At 39.3% G+C, this 22,892-nt stretch overlaps 1 protein-coding gene across 2 annotated transcripts in view; it reads left to right on the top strand.

Moving 5' to 3' along the window:
• The window catches only part of net1 (neuroepithelial cell transforming 1), a 71,862-nt gene that overhangs the window by 2,475 nt on the left and 46,495 nt on the right, over window positions 1–22,892 (top strand). For both annotated transcript variants that reach the window (XM_053861288.1, XM_053861289.1), the window contains exon 2: window positions 16,591–16,671. The gene's annotated coding sequence lies outside the window, so the exon portion shown is untranslated. The remainder of the gene's footprint in view (window positions 1–16,590; window positions 16,672–22,892) is intronic.

Below are 22,892 nucleotides of genomic sequence, written 5' to 3'. Positions count from 1 at the left end.
GTCATTAGCCGGCATTTTTCCTGAATGAAAATAGTTGTTCGCTGGACTGATTTACATCAAAATGTTTCCTTCATACACAACGGTAATTTGTGATTAGTGGTGTCATTTCATAGGGAAATATTTCCCCTCGGCAAGGAAGCTAACTGTGGAGGCCACTTAAAGCCAAATGGATGATCTGAGGGGTTAGAAATCGGACTAGGCCTTAAAAGAAGATCACACAAAAGGCCTGAAAATTTCAGGATTTTTTAACCAGATTAAAATTTTAGAAATGTTCCTTGACGCTGTTGTCATTCATGACATTGACATTACCAATTCTATTTGAAAAGCTACACAGATTATAATGGAAAAGTTACTCGGTTGCTCAGTTCACTGCTTAGTCGCTGACTGCAAACATAGACGTCATGTATTGTGCTAATATTGATGTTTTTTTTTCAACTTTTTTTTCAACAGTTTAAGTGACTTCATTAAAAAAATAAAAATTTCAGTTGAACACACCTGACATACACACAACAAATAGGGCTGGGCGAATAATTGACCTCAATTAATCGAGGAAAGTGTCTGGACGATCTGGCTGTCACCCTGTTTCTCAAGTAGACATAGACTTGCAGGTGACTTGGATGCAACTCTCTTCCTTGATCCTTGGTCGCCAACTGTTCTGAATCTGACTGATGCCAGTCCGAAATACAGCATGTGCATTCTCTCATTGCTGGAGTGACCTGTCATAGAATGATTTATTCAACGTATTAAATGACTGTTGGTGTTTTTGGCAACTTTCGTTGAGCCATCAACCCAATGAGTTCTGACGCAGCATGATGTCCGTTATGACTCGATCAGTGTGGTGAGTGGAGATGCTTTTCCATTCCTTGTTTGCTTTGAGTGCAGTTATGTTTATCTACAATTGCTACTCCTAGCAATGGTTAGATTAGGTGCTTAGATTACCTTTACTGTTCCCATGAGATGAAATGTCATGTATTGTTCCCATAATTTTAAATTTTACTTTGCTTTATTGTTTGTGAAATGTTTAAATAATTGTTGTTTCAATAGCTTGCCAAAGGAAGCTTCAAAAAAGTAATCATAAAACCAACTTAGATCAAATGATACGATAAAAAAATTGCAATTTTTTTTGCTAATATCTGCCAGCCCCACATTAACTTCTTTAAATTGCTTATTATGTAGGTTTGCTTCTGCGTCAACTGATTCTGCTGTGATTGTTGAAACATTTCATTAGCTGCACCCATTAACATCAGCCATATTTGTTTATTGAAATGTATCTGCGTCAGCATTTCACCCGGTCTGACCTCACACACTATTCTCATCCTGCTGATTCATGTTGGCTTTTAAGTTAACCTTTCATTGCGGCTCACATCACACTGGCATAGAACCTATTTTTAATTCGATATACTGTAGATGAGCTTTTATGGAATTTCACTTCTAATAACTGTTAAGATTTTAGCTCTGCATAATTAATTGATGAATGCAAAAAAATAAATCTTTGGCTGATGTACTTCAAATTTCTTTTGTGACTAATAAATATGACAAGCTAATACAGCAAGACAGATGAGACAAGCAATCGATGATGTCCAAGTTTCCTCATTGTCCAAAGAGATTCAAGAAAAAGAAAACTCAAAGAACAGAGAAAACCATTATCTGACCACATTCTGAAAGCACTTCACTCGATTGTCCAATTTTTCTCTATTTTGAAGAAATAACAAAAGAAACGAGATTTGTTTTATTGGACTAAGCGGCGGTTAATTGACGACAGTGACTTTTAAAATATACTGGCGAGAGGAAAATAGGACAAAGGTGGAAGCGGCCTCCGATCTTGTGGGAATGCTCTTTATTTGCTCCCGTTCTCTCTCTGCTCTGTTCTCAGCGGAACATTGTGTTTTCAGACAGCAAATAATTTTCACCTCCATCTTGGCAAATGAGACAAAAGGGGTGTTGAAAAGGCAACATGCAATAATCCAGCAGCACAAACCATTACCCGGTGTTAATCCTTCAGTGTTGGGCTTTTTTCAACAGGGAAACAATCTATCACCCTCTTGAGGAGAGCTGTAAGCTGTTGTTTCCGATCCTTGAGACCATTACTCAGTTGAACTGCCGGCACAGAATTCCACGTGCGAGAATTGTCGTCACATTACTGACATGGTTAGACTAACTGGCAAGTGAGACAACATGACCTTTACATGTGTGTTGTCCGGTTCCATCATTTGTTGTGTTTGCATGTGTGCGGTCAGGGAAGACTTTTCCATCTGCGTCAGCGGCTGATGTCTGGCTTCACTCACTTTGGTAAATAAGCCTTTTTCCTTTTGTTGGGGTTTGATCTGGAACTAACTGACCCTATCAGATAACATTGCTGTACTCATTATTTATTATTATTTCTTGACTGCAATTTTTCTCGCAATTTGGCCTCTAATCTTATTTATCTTACACCTTCTTCTAATGATATACTTTTACCATTTTAGTGATGTATTTTATCATGATTATGACTTTTTGTTTTTGAAATTCAATCTTATATATAATTATCTTAAATAATGTTATTTCAACATATTTAGGTGTGCCACATTTGTAATGTTTATTTATAAATATTTATTTATTTATACCATTAATACCCAATCTTGAATTTTGTAATATTTTGTTTTTAAAACATAGAATCTCTCTCTGATTTCAGACTCACATCAAGACAGTTAAATTTTTCAGTCTGATGAATATGGCAATAAAGCTCTGCCAAAGATCTTCAGCATTTATGGCTACTTCTACACCGTTATTTGGAGACCACTGCTGAAGATATTATTTTAAAAATAAAAATAATAAAAATTAAAAAAGGCCCTCCATAACCAGCAGGGTTGGTGACTTAAATTGATTAATGAATTCATTACATCATTTTCAAATTATTTTTTGCAAGCAGAGATCATGAACATCAGATATAAATCCAGAAACCTCCGAATCAAAAAAATAAAAAAACTTTGATGAAAGTCCATTTCATAAAAGATGTGAAGACAGATATGCTATAAGGTGAAGTGCATGGTGGAGGACATAATTGTAGTCTGTCAAAAAATGTAGTTTGGCACGGATGCAATTCCAGTTATTACTATTTAATATTTATTATTATTGTTTCAAAATCATGCATGTATTTCCTATTAACGGGCTGTAGTAGCTCATAATATACATGCCTTTGCACCCTCTACAAATGTGATTGTGACTATTTGAAGTAATGACTGTGTTGTATATAGATAACACATGCCTCAAAAAATAAGATAATGATTAACCCATGTTCTCATCCAGCAAACATCGGCAGTCACGAAACAAACACTTTAGTCACACTAAAAGTGGTCATATTGGCTTATCATTTATTCAGTTGTTAAGTATACACAACTTTGTAAAGCTCATCATATTACTGATGTCTTGACGTAGCGATAAATGCAAGTATCTCCTGGATAAATTTATCATTTGCACGTATTCTCATTGTGCTCATAGAAAATGAAGACTAGCAGAAGTAGTATGATTTACACACTAAAATAATGTCACATATTGCTACAGTATCGTATGGTTGGTGAGAGTATTCCGCACATAACTGCTGTTATTTATTTTCCCTGAATATATTGGTAATGTTCTGCTTTTATTTGCCAAATTAGCCTTGCAGGACTAAAACCTGCTGTGAAAGTTGCAGTTCCTCTGCGGTCATAATTAGCTGCGACCATGTGACAGGGTGTGTGTATGTCAGGGCTCGTGTGCAGAGAGACACGTTTATGGACATGTGTGCGATTGTGTTTACACAAGTATGAAGGGAAGTGATGCAGTCAAAGAAGAAGAAAGTGCGAGTGACAGAGCGAGGCGGATGAGCTGGGGACAGGAAAACCACGGCTAGATAAACCACAAAGAAGCAATTGAACGATTGCTTTCCTTCTGTTGGTGCCACTTTGTGTATCTGCCAGAGGGTGTTCAATCTATTCACACCCACAACAAAAACAATTTGACCTCAGATACAAGTTAACAAATGCAAACTCACACAGTTGCTGCGAGTATCTCATCGGCAAACCCATCATGTAACCCAAAAACAGATTTAACACTTATTCAAATAAGTGTTCATACCATCTTGGCATCCTTTGACATTGATTTGTGGTTCTATATGATGGCGCCACTCACTTTCGAAAACAAATGAGTCGCAGTTACAGTGAGTGGTGGGTTTCTTCTTGAAGACAATCCTCCACGGCTGTGCTCATCTATGTGGAGAGGTGCAGCAAATGTTTTTGGCTGTGGATTGTAGTGATGAAGATATATTGTTATCACACTAATAAAGGTCATATAATCTCATCTAATCTAGATATAAAGCTTCAAGATATTATTTTTTTTATGTATGTTGAGGACATCTTTAATGTTTGTTGTGTATCTTAAATGTTTTGGGCATCTTTGTATCTTTGTTATCATTGACTGTTGCTGCTGTGACACATTGAATTTCCCCACCGTGGGACAAATAAAGGAAAAATCTGGCAAAATCAGCAATAAACATTCAAGATGTTAATATCACTAAGTTAGGGACCTCGATTTCCCCCGGTTGTTTTGCATATAAAGCTATGCTTTGTACAGCAAACATCAACCAACCAACATCATTTCCTGCTTGCTATCGATTGACAGCTGAAGCCAGCCAATGGCAATTGTTTGTGGTTTATTTGCCATGACAATCCTTCCAATGTTTGTGTCAGGGATATGATTGATGTGGCTTGGATGACACTTCCAGCCTTCCAGTTCAGTTGGAGTCCAACTTTTCTCTTATGCTTTTCCCCTCCCGGTGCGGTCACTCGATGGTCTGTCTGCAGGCATAGATGGGTGTTTGTGTTCATTCTGTGACGTTTTTTTTTTTGCGGTTTTGTTCGTAGAAAATGCAACCTTGCGGATGTAATAGGAGGTGAGGTAATGACACTTTGGGTATAGCTGCTTATTGTCTGCTAAGTCAAATTGTTTTAGTGACGATCGTCACTATTTGTGAGGAAAATGGAATGGCTCTTTCTTGCCGGCAACCTCCTCCATCTTGAATGATAATTAATAGTGGAGGCATGATGAAACGGCAGTGAATGGTGCGTTTGCGGTCTCTCCTGCCACATCCCCAAATACACCAGCCGGCTGTAGAGCTGAGTCAGTGTCCGCGTGGGCTCCTTTGATTATGAAACATGTTTATCCTGCACTCGCTGTAAAAGTAGTGACACAGGCTTTTGTTTGTTCAGAGATTTGCTTGTTCCAGCTCAGAGCCAAACCTCCGTGGTTGCTATTCACTGTGACCTCATCATCTCCATAGCCAAAATCTCGTTCTCACTCTGTACACACACACACACACACACACACACACACACACACACACACACACACACACACAGACGGCAGTCAAAAAGATCATGACAAGTTGGGTAATTGACACTGGTCAAATATTTCTACAGCAATTGCCGAGCTTCCTAGGCGACAGAGAGCGGACATGGGGTGGTGGGCCTGAAAGCATCGCAGCAGATTATGAAGCAACCAATGAGCTGTGTGAGAGAATATTTAATTACACTGAGGAAGTTTGTTTCTGTGGACAAAACTAATTGTTGGTTTTACCGTCTCCCAGATTTAGGAGAAACACATCAGCCAGATTTGAGCTTCCAATTTCTTAGTCTTTAAATGCGTTCCAGCTAATGGATATTATTTTACTGAACACAACAATGAACAACCTACAAAAAGAAAATGCTCAAAGCAAACAGTTAACTCAACAAAGACTGCAAAAAAAAATCTCTAAACAAAATAACAATTCCAGAAATTATGGCTGTTCAAAAAATATTAAATATGACTATACAACAAGAATAAAGAAATACAGATTCATTACTAAGCACAACTGAAAAATGATAAACAATTATTGACCAAGCTCAACAACAAATTATTAACGCTGCATACAATGAAACATTACCTAACTCTTACCATAACTTAAAATGACGACATGAACTGCAAAAAACAGATTTCATGGTTAGTAGAGTAGATCTTCCAATGAGATTGCCTCCACTTCAAGTCCAGATTGAGACAAACTTTGAAAGTTAAGCCTGGGTTCTTTCCACATACATAGAGTTAGTATGTTGTCCCAGCACTTGTGTGGGATTCCTTGAAGCACTCTATTTTTTCCTCCCAATTTAACTGATGCATCTACAGTTTTTTAACTTGGTGGCCTCTCTAACATGACCAACCTGCTTTAGCCTGATGGCATGGACATGGGCTCCTCCCACAATGGCTCTGAATTGAATGAATTCTGTCGATAAGATAAGTAGTTTATTTATGGTGATATATGATAAAGACTGCTAAATGGATGGACAATGAATAGTAAAATGCAAGTGAACACAACAAAACTAATAAACATAATAGTCAAAGTAGGAAGCCCTCAATTTGTAGCTTTGTCGCCATTTAACTCATTTTAGAAAATGAGTAAAACAACTGTCATAGTAATAATAACAATAATAATAATAATAATGAATTAAATTTTGAATGCATTGTAGAAATAAGTCACTACAATGTCACAAATTTCTCAAGGAAGAATTTCAAGTTCTTCATTTACAAATATTTCATGAGGAAACGGATGCAGTCCAACCATGGAATTTACCGTAGCAAGTCATGATGACTCTCGAGTTACAGCACTGTAAAATTAGCGGAATGACCTCACGTTGAAAGCAGAGGGAAGTTCACCATTTTTGTCAAATTCTTTCAGACTTCTCACCGCGCTGCTGTGGAGCTGAAGCGACGGAGCTGTGAAAGGAATAGGTCTGGTCAGAGGTGAGAGATTGAATTGCTGAGCAGGACGGAGGGTGACTTGGCAGGGAAAGTCCAAGTTGGCAGCGACCCGCTATAGCTGCTGGGAACGTAAAATGAAACCTCAGCAGGGTAATGGAGGAGAAAGCTGTCTTCATTAGTGAAGAAGGAATTGGGCGAGAGGAGAAATGAGGAGAGAGATGTTAAAATGTTAGCAAACAAAAGCCTGCTTTGCATTTATTCGCAGATGATAACCATGAAAGCATTCTGTGGTAGGAAATGGGCAAGTCATCGAGTACAATGAGTAAAATAAATATGTTGGTTCAGGTGCGGTTTTCAATGTCTGTTTAACATCTGCGCTCCTCCTATTCGACTGTGGAGAAATTGGGATGCGCTAAGGAGACGGTGAAGTGGACTCTGAGGAGCTGAAAATGGCTGATGCTGCCGTAACGTCTGTTTGGGTCTACTTTGCTGGAGGATGATCAAACTTGGAGATGAAGATGAACATGAGTCACAAATCTAATTTCCCATCAACTTTGATAACAGTTAACAACTTAAAGTACTCTTAAAAATACTCACGCATACGCGAGACTGAAGATAGTTTGTCTCATGGTATCATTGGGTGTCTGAGTAAGTCCTTGTCATTCTGGTTGATAGTTGAAGTTATTTGTAATAATCGGTCATGTGGACGTTGACTGATAAAAGGTGTGTTTCTTGATGCCTTAGCAGACTAAATAGTAGGAGTGGTTAAGGAACTCTTCAGGTATTCAAGTCAAGACAAACTTTGACTTTGGCAGAAGAAATGTTGTCACAGGAGCTAAGTAGGTCAAAGATCCAGAGTCGTGTCACATGAACTGTCCCTCCTCTGGACATTCACTTCTTATTCGACCACAGATGGGAAAGTGCGGAGTGTGCGTCATCTTTCCTCGCTGCCTCTGCTCCAAACCACAACTCTAAAAAAGAGGGAAGTTCTCGTTTCACTGGCCCGCAGACCACTTTAACCAAAGGTCAGCGGAGGCTGGGGAAGGTGCCAGGATGAGCAGACCAATTGTGGTCCGCTGTTATCAGCGGAAGTTCAGACTGTTCTCTCGTGTGGCAATGTTGTGTCATCTGCGAGCCACCTGACCTGGCTCTCCCACAGCGATCACCCACTTTAGAGAACTTGAGACAAGGGACAATGACCTCGTCCCTCAGGCGTGACAGTGACTGTGTAAGTATGCATTGAGGTTTGAGGGGTCAACGGAAACATGTGAGGGCAAATTGTTGAAGCGTGTAAACAAGAAAGTCAATAAATTGTCTTTTTGCTCCCAGAAACTATTTGATCCGGTAACTTTGCCTGTTTGTTTATACAGCTGTTTTTTGAAGTGTTTCTCTTGGACTGTCGTCTGTGTTTGTCCTGGACCGGTACCGGTCACCAGAGTGACCAAAGACTCGACCGATTGAACTTATTCTCATGGAACACACAAATATTTAACTGGAAGCAGGTTTGCTGGATATTTAAAAGCAGTCTATCCTTCAGGGGCACCTGCAGAGTGGATTGCAGTTTTTAGGACCGTGGTCACTATAAGGTCCTTGCTGTGCTTTTAAAACACCAAGCCTTGATAGCATTTTCATTACTCAGTATCATACATGTGTGGGCAAACAAATAATGGAAGCAGCTTCTGTTTTCATGATCCTCTTTTTCAAATAACCTCAGAGAATCTGAGTTCTGACTGAAGCTCTGGTCCGACTCTGATCTGTCAGTTATTTCCCACACAAACGCGCTGATACTTGCTAATCTCTCATCAAACACGTCGCCAATGCAACACCTTCCTCCCTCTGCTCGGATGCTTTTACGTCATCATGGCTGGCCTAGATTCTGGAAAATGAACCCGGAACACTTGCTGTTTATAGCATTTCCTCTTTATCTCCTGATGTCACACAGCACTTTCACTGGAACTCTGCACAAGACTCATGCTGCTGTTTCTTTCGCCGATGTTCTTCGTACCATATTTTACTCATGCTGTGTTTCTCTGTCAGTTTTGGGTCGGGGTGAAATGTACAAGACGACGAGAGAGGAGGCAACTATCAGAACAGATCAGAACTGTTTTGTTGAATTCAAGTCAATAACATTAAACGACTTCAACTAAATTACAGTTAAAGCACAATGCTGTGGTTAAATTGTGTCCATTATGTCGTTGTGAAGTACGGAATCGGTGATCCTTTGTTTTGCATAAAAGAATAAGCGCGTCCTGCAGCCGGTGGAACACAAACAAATACAGGGGCACAGTCTTTCGTCCTTTTGGTTAAACTTTAGATTAGGGAGCATATATCACCATAAATAAACCACTTATTTATATGTCTATTACCAGCATATTAGCCTGCTATTACTCTATATAAAGTACTGATAAGTGTCTTGTTAAGCCTGACTATATTTTACTCTAGAATAGTCACTGAAAGCTCACTTTAAACAGCAACATAATTACTCATTATTAACAGTTAATAAGCAGGTAATTTGATTATTAATAGCTAATATGTGTTCTCAATCCAAAGTGTAAACATCCTTTCAAATATGTCAACTAAAATTGTTACGTTTCTACATCATTACTTTATGTGGCGCAAATCTAATGTGTTGTACTGTGTATGCAGCTGTATTATATCCTTCATTTAGTATCATAATAAATAGAAATTGAGTTAATGGCCACAACCTACCAGCTTGGTTTCTGGTCCGAATCTGCTTGTTTCCTAGTTTGCTTTCCTCCCACATTTATGAAACATGTTGAGATTAATTGATAATTATAAAACATCTATAGATACTGCGATGGGACTAGTAACTTACCCAGGATGGCTTCATTCCCTTGCAACCCTGTCAAGGGATTGTCAAAATAATAGAACAAAATTGATATCTGTCAGAATGCAACAAAAGTGAACGGTTTGTGTCTTTGTTTAGGCTAAATTTAGCATTCTGATCATTGCATTGCACTGCATTGAGCCAAAATTAGAAGATGTCATACTTCGCTACCCACTGAGATTGAACCAATGATACACATTTCGAGCAACTTGCAAGCCATTGAAATGACTTGGTGGGCAGGTTCTTGCCCTGAGCCTTGGGTTTTATGTACTGTCAAGGGATTAAGTGGGAGGAATTATGTCAAATGTCTCAAAACTTGAACGTGAAACACAACAACCTGAAAGCCTAACCACAGCTGAGTGGAACTGAAATCAAGAGATTTAATCCACTCTTTACTAAAATAACTGAAATAAATAAATACATACAACGAAAGTATCTTAGTCTCCCGTAAGATTAAGAGACTAACGGGAGACTAATATATATATATATATATATATATATATATATATATATATATATATATATATATATATATATATGCCCACCAAGTCATATATATATATATATATATATATATATATATATATATATATATATATATATATATATATATATATATATATATATGTACATGTGTTTCTATTTGTACAAGCTGCGGGCAATGTAGTCGAGTGCGTGTAATGTCTTTAAAACTGTTATATCGTATCGATCCTCTTCATCTCTGCTTAGTCATTCTCTTTCTTTCTCTGTCTGGTCTCTGTCTCTCCACCTCCCACCACCTCAGCTCCTTCCCTGTTCCCACGGCAACACGTGGCTATGGGTTGCGTAACATTTGTGCTTGAGGCATGTGTGTGTCTGTGTGTGTGTCCCTCCGTCCATGAAGCTGTCCCTGAGCTTGGGAAATCAAACACGCAGCTTTTCAGGTCTTATTATCCTTCAGGCTCATGCAAGTGCTGTATTGACAGAGTTAACACTGATTGAAGCACAGAGCTTAAATACATCCTGGTGTGCTCGTCTGTGTGCGTGCGTGTTTCGTCATATCTGCAGTGTTTCTTTCCCATAAACCTGGAACTGTAATTTAGGCCCAAGTTTTCCATTTCATTTTCAACCTGAAGATTACAATCAAATGGGTTTACTCTTTTGCCTTCTTCAAACATTTTGCCAAATGTTGTAGCAATCTCCTTTCACTCCTTTTCATTTCTATTATTGTTTGTCCATCATGTCCATATTCTCCCCAGTCCTAACCATCTGAGTCTGAACTTCTGTCACATTGCAATCTTGTCCGTCTGACTCGCTCCCAATTAAAAACCTTAGCATCCTCAAGACAATTTTAACACTGCTTCTTGTCACTGTCAGAGCAAGTGGAAGAGGCTGACAGCTGACCCCTGACAACTGTAGAAGGACCCCAGAAACAGCGTCAAACAAATTCTGTACTGCCTCTTTAAGTATTCGGTGACACCTTGTGGTGGATTGGGCATGACTTTGTGACCAGGGGGCAGGAAGTGTTTGAGTCTCAGGAGGCCATACCAGCGGGTGCGTTGTTGACCTCATTTGATATTAATGAAAACGCTTGCACAACACAAACACCTCTGCCTCTGCTGAAGTCACGTGTTTGGACGCCGGTGTTATCAGGAAGCGCCGGGTTTTGCTCTGGTATTGTGGTCACATCTGCTCGTGTGTTTCTAAGAACATATCCAATCTCAGATGAGATAGGAGGTGACCTGAATTGCAATCTGATAAGATATGTTTTACATTTGTCACAACACCATGTTTCTCGGATGTGTATTTTCCTTCATTATTCTGCATTGAGTTGGAGGTGGAGGCGACCTGCTGCTGAATACAGTGACTCACCACTGAAAAAGACTCAGTGATGTTGAGGAAGTGCTTGTGACTTCTGGACAGTGTCACCTCTTGTCTTCTCACCCTTGGGTCTGTCAGGCACAACACAGTAATAACTTAGATGTTAATCGTATAATTAAGACTGACAACAATTATGTATTAGCTCAATGGTCTGTTGGTTTTGAAAACATGATTAAAAAGGAACTTATAACCATCACAACTAAAAGCTATAAGAAGGCGTCTCATCAGTTTTAGTTGGCTCTCAAAAATCGGAAAAATGTTTTTTAAGGTCATTGTTTTTTTTCAGACAGTTGAAATGGATTTTATCTCATTCTTTAGCTCTTAAAATTAAATGTCATTTTTTTAAGAATAACAATATTATCACAACAATAACAACATACAAAATATGTAATATTTTTTACATCTCAGTTCAGCGTTACCCTTCTCTACATCATCCTCCATAAAACCAAGATCAGGAAATCTCTATAACACCCTATTTATGAGGCATCTGAGAGACATCATGACAAGATACCCTAGCCACCTACCTCGAGTCCCTTCTGGGTGACTATGTTTTCTCTTAGAGAGAGTTGAGACAGCCTGCATTACAATCCAATTTGACCGCTTGATCTTTTGTTCACTACTCAAAGGTCATGAACACAGGTGACTGTAGGAATGTAGATCAGTCAGCTGGTTTACCTGTTCATAATTACTATTTTTACTCACAAGTTGACCACCTTGTCTCATATTTTGAAGTTTTTTTTGTGGCTTATAGTGCGAGAAAGATGATATAATTTATTATTCACTAATAATTTTTTTTCTCAGCAAATTCAACATTTTTTCCTACAATATTTTTTAACTTTCAGAGTAAAGCCTTCAGTTCTGCTCAGCGGTACTCAACATTTCCACATTTCTTTCCATAATTTTTTCTTTTATATTAAATTTAAAATTTTATACATGATTTGGGATTTTGGCCCTCCTGCCACTCCATATACAATGAGCGCCATTTTATCCTGATGGGGTTTCATTTTGTGAAGTGCTGTAAAAGACTAGCATGACCTTATTGTGTTGACGTTTTTGTGCAGAGTATAAATTCCTCACATCTTTCATTTTCTGGTACGATTCTGGAATGGCTCACTTGTATAGCACGAGCAGTTGTCTGATTCAGTCATTAACATTGGCTCAGAGACCTGGAGTCAGAGTCTACACCACCCTCAAAGGGCAAGAGGTGGGTGCATTATTGTCCACATAGCTGTCCACGAACTTCAAACGTGATCTCTTCCCCTGCTCGTTGATGTCCGGGGGTCAGGAGGAGAGCGAGGAATGCTCATTAAATCCGAGATAATGAACGGCGCATATGTGATGGGAAGTCTCTCTTCCTTTCGTGATGAATCACTGTGCTTCTCTTCACTTTTGCCATGTTTACAGTTCATATGCGCTTAAGCAGATATTAGCTTATTAAGGGAAACTGTTTTGCACGTCTCATCAGCACCTGTCCTCACTTCCTGACAACCGGTTGCCATGGAAACACAGCATTGGAAAGCAGGGGTTTTAGGCTTTATGTGTGGACTGAAGGAACTGCAGTTGTACCAGTTGGAGACAACCACCAGTGACAGGAGTCAAATTCAGAGCCAGTCACATGCCAGGATCATTGAGTCACAAAGTCTTGCTGTGAACACTTGAAAATATTGGTGAAACATATGGATGTATTAGAGACCTAGCTAAAGTCTATAAATACTGAGCACTTATGGGCTGTTACTGTGACCTGTAGTTGAGGGCCGACTGCTTGTTGTACTCCACTTCACCAATATGCACCCGGTTGCCTCCCCAAAAGAATTTCTGACTTAATTTTCCCTTACCCAATGCACCAAGCTCATTTACTCCCAAATAACGTCTGAAGTCTTGTGATATCACACAGCACTGGTTATCAATTACTTTTTGTGATTAGAAAATTTAAGCTGCTCAGTGGAAGATCATTTAAAAATCTTGAAATAAATATCTTTAAATATAATAATTTCAGAAAGATGGTATTGGTTCAGTGGTGGTTTTGTGTGTGCCATATTTGCCTTTGAACTCCCAGCTTAAATGACGTATGAAAACACTTCATTCTCCTCCCCTGGTCACGGGAAACTGATAATAAGTAGAGTAACTCGATCCAGCTCTGATAAGAAAACAAGGATCGCTTGAGAAGAAGCGGAAAATTGATGGCTTCACACTTAGATTCGCTTCTGTTGAAATTGTTTATGCCATCTGCCTTAACTTTCAATGCAAGCAGCTTGATTTCTCTTCTCCTCTGTGGTGAGGTTGCAAGGGCAGCATTTGAAGCAAAGTGGCCCTCAAAATCTTCTGCCAGCCCGTCGGGCAGAATACAAAGTCATTCCCTGATTGAGTGAGAGGCATAATCTCTCCAGGGCATCCCAGATCTGCCTGAACACTGCCTGTCTGTACACTTCATGTGGGAGAGTTAGGGAGGGTCCAGGACACATTATTCAAAAGATGTCTTTCCCAAAGTTTTCCTTATTTTCTCTCTGACTGGCCCCACAGAGGCTTCTGCATCACAGTACAACTGTGGTTATCAGAGAACCTGAGGAAGCCCTCTAGTGGACACCACATATACATATACAGCACAGGGGCAGTTCAACGTCTTGTCTTCGGTTTCATTTACGCATATACCGAACCTACACATGCATACATTGTGTTCAGAGTCTATAGATAGTGAATCACAAGTTACACAACAGTGTGGTCAGGTTGTGGTTGGTGAGCTGACGTTGGTTTCTTCTGAACTTTCAGGGTGAGTCAGAAACTGATGTTTGGTCTTAGTAAGTAGCAGCTTCTTAAAGAGCGGGCAAATTGTGTTTGCTCACTTTCTCAGTTTCAGAGTCTCAGTTTCTTAGAAATCTGTTTCTGAATAATCACTTCCTGTGTTCTGTGGTTTGGATCTATCTGGATTTCATGTTTCTTGTGGCACCTGTTTGGTTGGCTGCTTGACTTCATGCTTCAAAAATTTTCACACTAAGTATTATTTTGCAAAAATGACCAGACTACGCCATTAAATGGAAGGATGGCGGCACAGATGAGTTCCATGTTTGCAACATGGGGGTGAGCGGTCACAACCTAGTTGACAAAACATCTGGTGATGTGCCATGTTTCTTGAGAAAGACCAAAAAAAATACTGCAGACCTCTGAAAGAACTATTTCCCCCACAGACTGAAGATGAGCCTTAAAAATGAATGAGTGATTTAATTTAGTCTGATTCACTTGAGGATGACTCAACCTGCTTTTGTATCTCTGTCTCCTCCGCTTCTCTGACTTGACATGTTTATGTTCCTCTTCTCTCTGAATGTGAAGTCGAGCTCACACGGTCAGTGATTCATGGTCTTTGTTTCGTTCATGATCCCATGTGGCAGGAGGAGCACCGTGATGTCAGCAGCAGTGATGTCAACATTTAAAAAAAAGAGGTTTGAGAGCAGCGCTAACGTCACTGGATGCTTTTGAAATTTCTGTCAGCAGTGTTTAGCCAACACAGCAGCGGGAAGGTCACATTTTTTGACTTTTTAATGAATAGCCATGATGCTAATAGTGTTTGCACTATACTGTTATGCTCAGTATCAGTGACATCATTGCATTCATGCCTAAAATTACTCCGACTTTTACAATATTTCTACTCTCAACTAGCGCTCATTTGGGCACCATACTGCCTCAGTATTTCAGTACCTGCAGCTACTAAGAAACTAAGAATGAAGGAGACAAATCTCCTGCTATTTGAGATTCCGTCTCAACATCTTGACTTTTTAGCAGAAAGCTGGAAAAATCTAATTTAACATACAGAGGTGTTGAGTTAGCGCAATCTGCAGGAAGTCACAAAGGAGACATGACTCTGCATGTCTGCATTTCAACTGCCGACTTGGACACTTTCCGTTGCTGCTCTGCAAAGCTGCTACTGCCGCAGTGACACAAGTGTGTCCAAACAGAAATGACTCAGGTGGAGTTTGTGATATGAGCCATCATCACGACGAGTTTCAATCGAACCACACAATAGCTTAACTGTGACTAATGCATCTTTCTTTATATTTATTATTTTTTCTTGATCAAATGAAGTATTCTAAATTTCCAGACTTTTCAAAATCTGAAAAAAGTTATTTTTCTTGACGCAATATTATAATATTGCTTAGATTGTGTAATGCGTCGGTTTATGAATGGCTAATAGAATTTTTTGTTTTGCAGAAAATTGTGATGATTCCCCCAAAAAAGTGATCTACTCCTCTGCTTGTTTGTTTCTACATACTTGTGATGTATACTGACAAAATCAACATAATATTCTTAATTAGCATTTAAGATTTTTGTTAGAAAACCAATTATATATTCTTTAGTTGTTGTATTTATATATTATTATATATATATATATATATATTATGTAGCAACTGAGAGGTGGACTGCTGTATTCAGAAGTGATGTGGACTACCCATGATGCAATTGGTAGTTTTCAGATGTTGGGGCACCATAATTCAAGTGGCTGTTGCGTTTTATGCCTTCGCTGTGTTCACTGTTTTCTGCAGTTCGGTTGCTTTCAATAAAGAGCATCTGTGAGTTCCTGCGGATGCAGAAAGACAACCCATTGTGTCATCTCTGACCACTGCTTGCTACAATATATATACCTCTGATTATTATTATTAATAATAATAAATCCAGTTCTGGATCCTTTCTGGGTGGAGTTTGCATGGTTAACGGTGCATTTATTATAGCAAGATGCATTTATTATTTAATAATATTAATAATTAATTATTGGTTTGATGAAATGCCAGGATAATTTTATTTGAAATACACTCATATAGACTCATTATACAAGGAGTCACCTTTGGTGATGGAAATAATTCATTTCCATCACCAGAAACATTTCCATCAAGAAACAAGCGAACAATTTCCCAGTACTTTACTCGCACTACTGGAACATATATTTCACACAACCTCAATCGGCGATGGACAGATGCTAATCTTTTTATGACTTCAAATGTCTGTTTATGATGAGCGCCGTTTATGTAACCGCCTGTTCTCCCCCTCTGGGATGTTGAGTGGAGGCCTCGTCGTTGATAATAAATGGCAGGCCGTTAAGAGATGCTGCCCTTCTTATATAACACGGCTCCCTCTCTCTCCTTCTATTTCAGGCTTCACTTGAGGTCAATATATATTGCAGATGCTCGAATTAGCAAACCAAAATGACCCACAACTGGACTGCACACCAGCTGGTAAGTGTTTCATGTTGTCTCTCATCTTTCAGAGTGGTGGAATGGCAGGAGATATGTGTGTGTGGGCGAATAACATGATCCTACCTGAGTGTTTGTGTGTGTGTGTGTGTGTTCTCTGGCCACTCCTTCTCATGGTGAACTTTGCCTCTGCCACCACGACAACACCACGTAGGTGTGTGTGGACGTGTGTGTTGTTTTCCCGAGACCGGATTGTTGTCAGAGTTGCTGGAGCGTGACCACTTGCAAAAGGTAAAAACGAGAAAAAAGTATTGATCTAATGAATAAATAATCTTCACTCATTTTTAAGAAGGGCCGTGATGAACAAAATTGCGGTGGAGATGTTTTTTCTGTCACATATGTGTTATAAATTTTGTTTTTCTGTTCAACCTCATTGATGCAGGAAATAATTATTGCATCTGTATGACATTAGCTGTGATTGTCAGATTGTGTGTCATCTTGGGCTGGGACTAGGTCCATTGTGATGAATTCATTACAGACAAAAAAAAATCACTCCAAACAACACAGATTAGTATTTTCTTCAATGGGAACATTGCAGTGCATGCACCAATTCCATGTGCACCACATGATGTTAGAAACCAAGATATCCATTATGAAGGAGGGTAAAAGACATAGTGTTGATGGACAGAGACTTGAGGATCGAAGCACCGAAAACATTGCTCCGAGCACTTCATGCAAAGAGTCGCTGTCCACTCTGGCACTTCTACCCTGATGGTTAAACTTACGTGTACAGATTCAACTTAGATTTGATCATTCTGGTGTTGAATATTTAAATAAGATCAATCAATGTGAAAACCAACTTTTTTAAAATGAAGTCCTACCCAAAGTGTCATTGGAAGGCCTTAGTGTTCATCGTCAGCGTGCCAACTCTATACATCCCATAATGACTATTTTCATTTGTTGGCATTACACAAAACTACTTGGTGTAAAGATACGCAAAAGTGGAAGAAATATGACAATATATTATGTAAAATGTAAAAGGTAAAAGTAAACGAATAAAGTGCTTATAAATGAAATTGAAATTTTAAAAATACAAAAAAATGCTAGGATATGTATAGATTTTTAGAATACATTTTCTTGTCATTTTGGAGGTCTCATTTAATTATTCACTATATCACATTATATTAATGATAATTTATATATATATATATATATGTGTGTGTGTGTGTGTGTGTGTGTGTGTGTGTGTGTGTGTGTGTGTGTGTGTGTGTGTTTATTACATTTGGGGTTTCATTGCCTCCTAATATGCAAACTTATCATTTTAATTTTACGTTTTCCTTCATTTTGCATGTACATGTATTTTCCTCAATTATTTAAGTATTTGGACATGTCTTTCCTCTCACTCATATGAGTAAAGCATAAGTGTGATAGGATTTTTTTTCTTCCTTACATCTGTACTGTATTCACTCACATTAATTCCAGTCGTATCAATTCATCATATTTATGTCACACTGTGTTTCACTGTTTTGTAACATGGTTTATAAAGCCAGGTGTGGGTTTATAAAGTCCATGTATTATTATTATTCTAAATGCATGGAGTTTATATGGCAGGATATAATTGACACTGAAGGCTAATCAGATATACCATATGGAGATATGCGATGTATGCTCGGCCAGGAGCTTTGGTCTTAAGCAGTGAAACTGTGGTTAGTGATGCTGTCATCTTCCGTTATTTTACGAATACGAATTTGCTATAATTTCTTAATGATTAAATATCGTGGTCCAAGGAAAAGCCTAGGAATTTTCCTCAGATTTCTGTGTCCATGTTGAATTCTAGCTGTATTAAATCTGCTTGGACATGTGCTTTGCTAGCAAAAGCGGATGTGAAATGCCACTGCATAAATTCTGTTTCGTATTAGCTAAAGTGGTTGTGGCACAGTGGTGTAGTGGGAAGACGACTATCCTATGCTGATTTGATTTACAGTTGCTGAGAACCTCCCGCAGTATATACATCATTATTTCCAGGCCTTGAAGTTTCAGCAAGAAGAGACGTTTCCCAGTTCTAAACGTGAAATGTAACGCTCTGCATTGTGGGTAAGAAGTCCAAACCACACGAGTATCAGGTGGCCCAGGATGAGAAGGCAACAATACGGAATTAGGTGAAGGTTCATGATGAGCAGAGGGACGCACACACACAGGGAGAGCTGGTTGTGATTCATGCTGATGTGTTTTCTGTATGTGTGTGTGTGGGGTGCGGGGGGTGCAATTCTGGGAAAATGACCTTCTTGTGAGGACATTTGGGGGGGTTAGGGCCATTTGGCCGGTCCCAACAAGGTTAAGCCTAAATTTGAGAGTTCAAAAGTTCAAAATAACCAGGTCATTGGTCATTGGGTTAAGTTTGTTCCTGAGTCCTGGTTAAGTTTAGCCATTTGTTTTGGATGGTTTAGTTGAGGGTGAGAGGCTGGGGAAAGCATTATGGCAATGAGAAACCTCCAAAAGTCCTAACAAGGATAGAAATATGAATGTGTGTGTGTGTGTGTGTGGGAGGGGGGGGGTACTGATATAAACTGTCTTCTGTGGTTTCCCTCCATCATAACTGAAGGCGTTTGGAATTCCTTATCACGCACTCACTTCCTGTTGTACACCGCACCTGTCAAACACTCTCACTCACACACACGCAAACACAGGCACACAGAAGCCACAGTGTGTGACAGTAACTGGAAGGCATGCTTTGTTGTTTATGACCAATTCTGTGGTTTTGGTACAAGAGTGAAGTGGATCTGCTCCCGCTCCCTCTTCCTGTCTGTTTCTTTAAACCTCCACCGAACACTTCATCTCAGAAGCTCTTTCAGTTTCCAGTCAGTCGTTCGCGTCTCGATTTGTCTCGAGTTGTGTTACTTGGAAACATCAGAATTTGGACAGATCTCCTCGCCAACTGGACGTCTGACTGTCATTAATTTGATCGTCTGATTCAGTCTGTGCATGAATAAAGTGAATGAATCAGGGTGTAGCGATAAAATAAGTCACTTTAAGTCCAGACAGCACTAAAAGTGATAAGCTTAACCAACCGAAATTTCATTCACGTAGAGCAAGAGGCAGCGGACTCCCAGGATTCTTGGCCGTCACAAGCCACATATAGACAGAGGACCACTCACTCACACACTGTCACTGGTCAGTTTACAGTCATCTGTCAACCCTGCTCCTGTGAGAAGAATCCAGAGTACCAAAAGCATGCAAAAGTTTTTGCAAAAATTATAGACCAAGATGTGCCCAAGGCATGTGTGTGTGGGTCCAGTAATGTTAGTGCCTCTTGTTTGGCATTTTCAATGAGACACAAGCGATTCATGAATTAATAGACAACGTGAGCACACCTCCCCATGGTGTCATGAGACCTACTTTTCTCATTCAATTCTGTCTTGTACTCATATTCACCACTGCAACGATGAACCTTTCAATTTCCTCTAACACATTGTAAATACCTTACATGACAAACTGAACAATGAAATAACATAGCTTCATAATTGTTACAATACATACAGTTCAGTCGACATTTCCTCACATTGCAGAGATTGCCAAGGAGCAAAGTGAACATCGGTTTTTCATAATTTCTGGTCCTTATTCCCAACAGTGGTTGTATGTAAGCTCTGTCTCACTGTCAGTCAGTTGTGTTACAGTTAGTTGAATTTTGAATTCTCTTCTCCAGTCATGTTGAAGTTTCTCTGTCAGAATCAATTTTTGAAAAGCCTCATGATGATTATGTTTTGATTATTAAGCACACGCTTCAAATGGCATTTACTGACTATGCCCCAACACATCCATCTAAAGTATGTAGCTTGGGAGCATTGTCGCTTTACCGGGATGCAATGATGAGGGTGTGTCACAACCTTTGTGTTGCAACGCTACATTTCTTAAAAAAAAAAAAAAAAAAAAAAAAGTGATCCCACGCACAATACAAACACACCGATTCACACCCTCAACTGCAGGTAGCATCACTGAAGTTCACCTGACGTAAGTAGGTGTGTCAGCCAGCGGCTTCATTTGGGAGAACTCTGTTTTTTCTCCTACTATGACACACTTTGCTTCGCTGTGTGTGTTTGTGTTTTGTGGCCATAGATTGTAAGATCTAATTGGAGGCTTCTCTGAAGCAGCTGGTTTTGTGTTTAGTGCAGCGACCCAGTTAGTTCACTTACTGGAGACAGATGGGAGATTCTCTGAAACCTTTGCACTCTCCTATATTTGTATGTCTTTTGGCCCTATTTTTCGGTTTTTAATGTTGTGCTCAAAGGCATCAAAATCCCAATAATGTTTCTGTAAATTCAAACTATTTTTGAGGATTTAGACCAACGTGTTTTTTTTTCAAATATGTAATCTATAACAAATATCTTTATTTCATCTTTTGTCTAATATCTTTTATTTATTTTAAATGCAATAATTACTTGAATCGTTTCCCAGGTTTCATCAAGAGTTTCCTGTCCAGCCACGTTCCTGAGCTTTTGCATAACCACCTCTGCCTGGAGGTCATGTGATCAGCTGAGTCCCATTTGCCTGCTAGCCAAATGACTGGGAAAGTTCTCAATGGATTTCAATGACATTTTCAGGAAATATTGATATTGAGCATAAAAACTGCATTTTTGAGATAGCGGTCTTATAACAAAGACCACCTGTCTCCTAACTTGGCAGTAATCTGCGCATTCTTGAGCGATTCTCAATTCATGTATTCACTGCGATTAATAATTTGAGTGCCAGATACACCATCGACATTGCTTACACTATGTGATCTAACCACTTCACAGTTAGTGTTGTCTGGAAGGTGACTGGAATTTTGAACGGAGGAACGTGATGATGATTTTGTGGGGGACCAGTCACACAAGCAACTAAACATTTTAATTCCAAAAATAGTGGTCTGAAAGCCAAATCAAAAAAACAAATTTGAATATCACAAAATGTTGAAAATGGAACATCTGAAAACCTGCCTGAGCTTAGGCTGGTACTATATGTGGAAGACAATGGAGTTCAGGCACGGCATGCTCGAAGCTCAAGACTCATACAAACTCCTCCAGCAAATCAGTGCAGCAGTCAAGCCAGCTGTGAATGTCATGGTGCCGGGCTGGGCGGAACCCAAGTCCAGGTGATTATAGTCAAATGACATGCGAGAGTAAATGGAGAACAGTCATGTTCCAAACAGTAAGCAACAACCATAAATAAATGAGAACAACCAAGGGGGCTGGAAGATGTGAAAACAAAAGCAGAACAAGGTATTAACTCGCACCATGATCCCAAAAACACTCAAGAACTGAGTTGAAATTCAAAAATCTAAATGAACAATGTACGCGGCAATAGTAGGCATGTGGGATATACAAGCTCGATTATCGAAATGACCAAGCCTGGAAACACGGACAGTCTGCCACACAGGTCTGGAATCTGGCGGTTCATATAGCCGCAGGGATGCATTGCAGAAAGGTTCCAGCTGTGTGCCAGTGGTGAAACCCATGGAGAGATAGATAGAAAACAGAAGTAGACAGAGAAAATAAAGGCAGAATTAATACTTGTACAGCTTCCGACAAGCTCAGGAAACAAGTACACAGATAGTTCATACCAGAGATGGAGCACTTGAGTCTGACTTAAGTCGCCAGGACTTGTGACTTGCTTGACAAACAGTGGTAAATGACTCGACTTGACTTTGACTTGCTATTCATGATTTGAGATTTGAATTTGACTTGCATACAATGACCTGACAAGTTATTGCTTTCTTTGTCATTGAGAGAAATAAAAACATATTCTGCATTGTTATTTTTTTTTCCAATGTTCGAATAAGTATTCTCATTTCTACACACACACATACACACAGTTCACACAGTTCATTGTTCATTCTTATACGCAGTGATGATGGAGTTTGAATAGTTTGTTGTCCTGATAGTCCCAGCTGCGATTGGTCAATTACAGTCAACTATATAGACTAGTCGTTGTATCCCTAGAGTAAATGCCCCATGGAATGACATCTGTGGAATTGTTGACTCTGACTGAGTCACATGAATGTATCCACTACAGTCTTAGTTCTTCCTTGGTGGAGTGGAACCATCAATGTGAAGGTTTAGATACAAAAACCCTAAAAAAAATAAATTAGCAAGCCAGGGAAGCTAAACATTGAATCCAAAAGTTCAGTACTGAAGAATAGAAGGTGCGTCTTGGTGATGGCAGGGTTTTGGTTTTAAAGCTGGAGCTTGACCAAGTGACTGTGGTTGGGTTGTGAAGGTTTAAATTTG

This window comes from Synchiropus splendidus, chromosome 4, assembly GCF_027744825.2.
Source record: "Synchiropus splendidus isolate RoL2022-P1 chromosome 4, RoL_Sspl_1.0, whole genome shotgun sequence".
NCBI classification, from domain to species: Eukaryota; Metazoa; Chordata; class Actinopteri; order Syngnathiformes; family Callionymidae; genus Synchiropus; species Synchiropus splendidus.
Note: the sequence above shows the minus strand (reverse complement) of the source record. Positions and strands in the feature narration are given on the sequence as shown.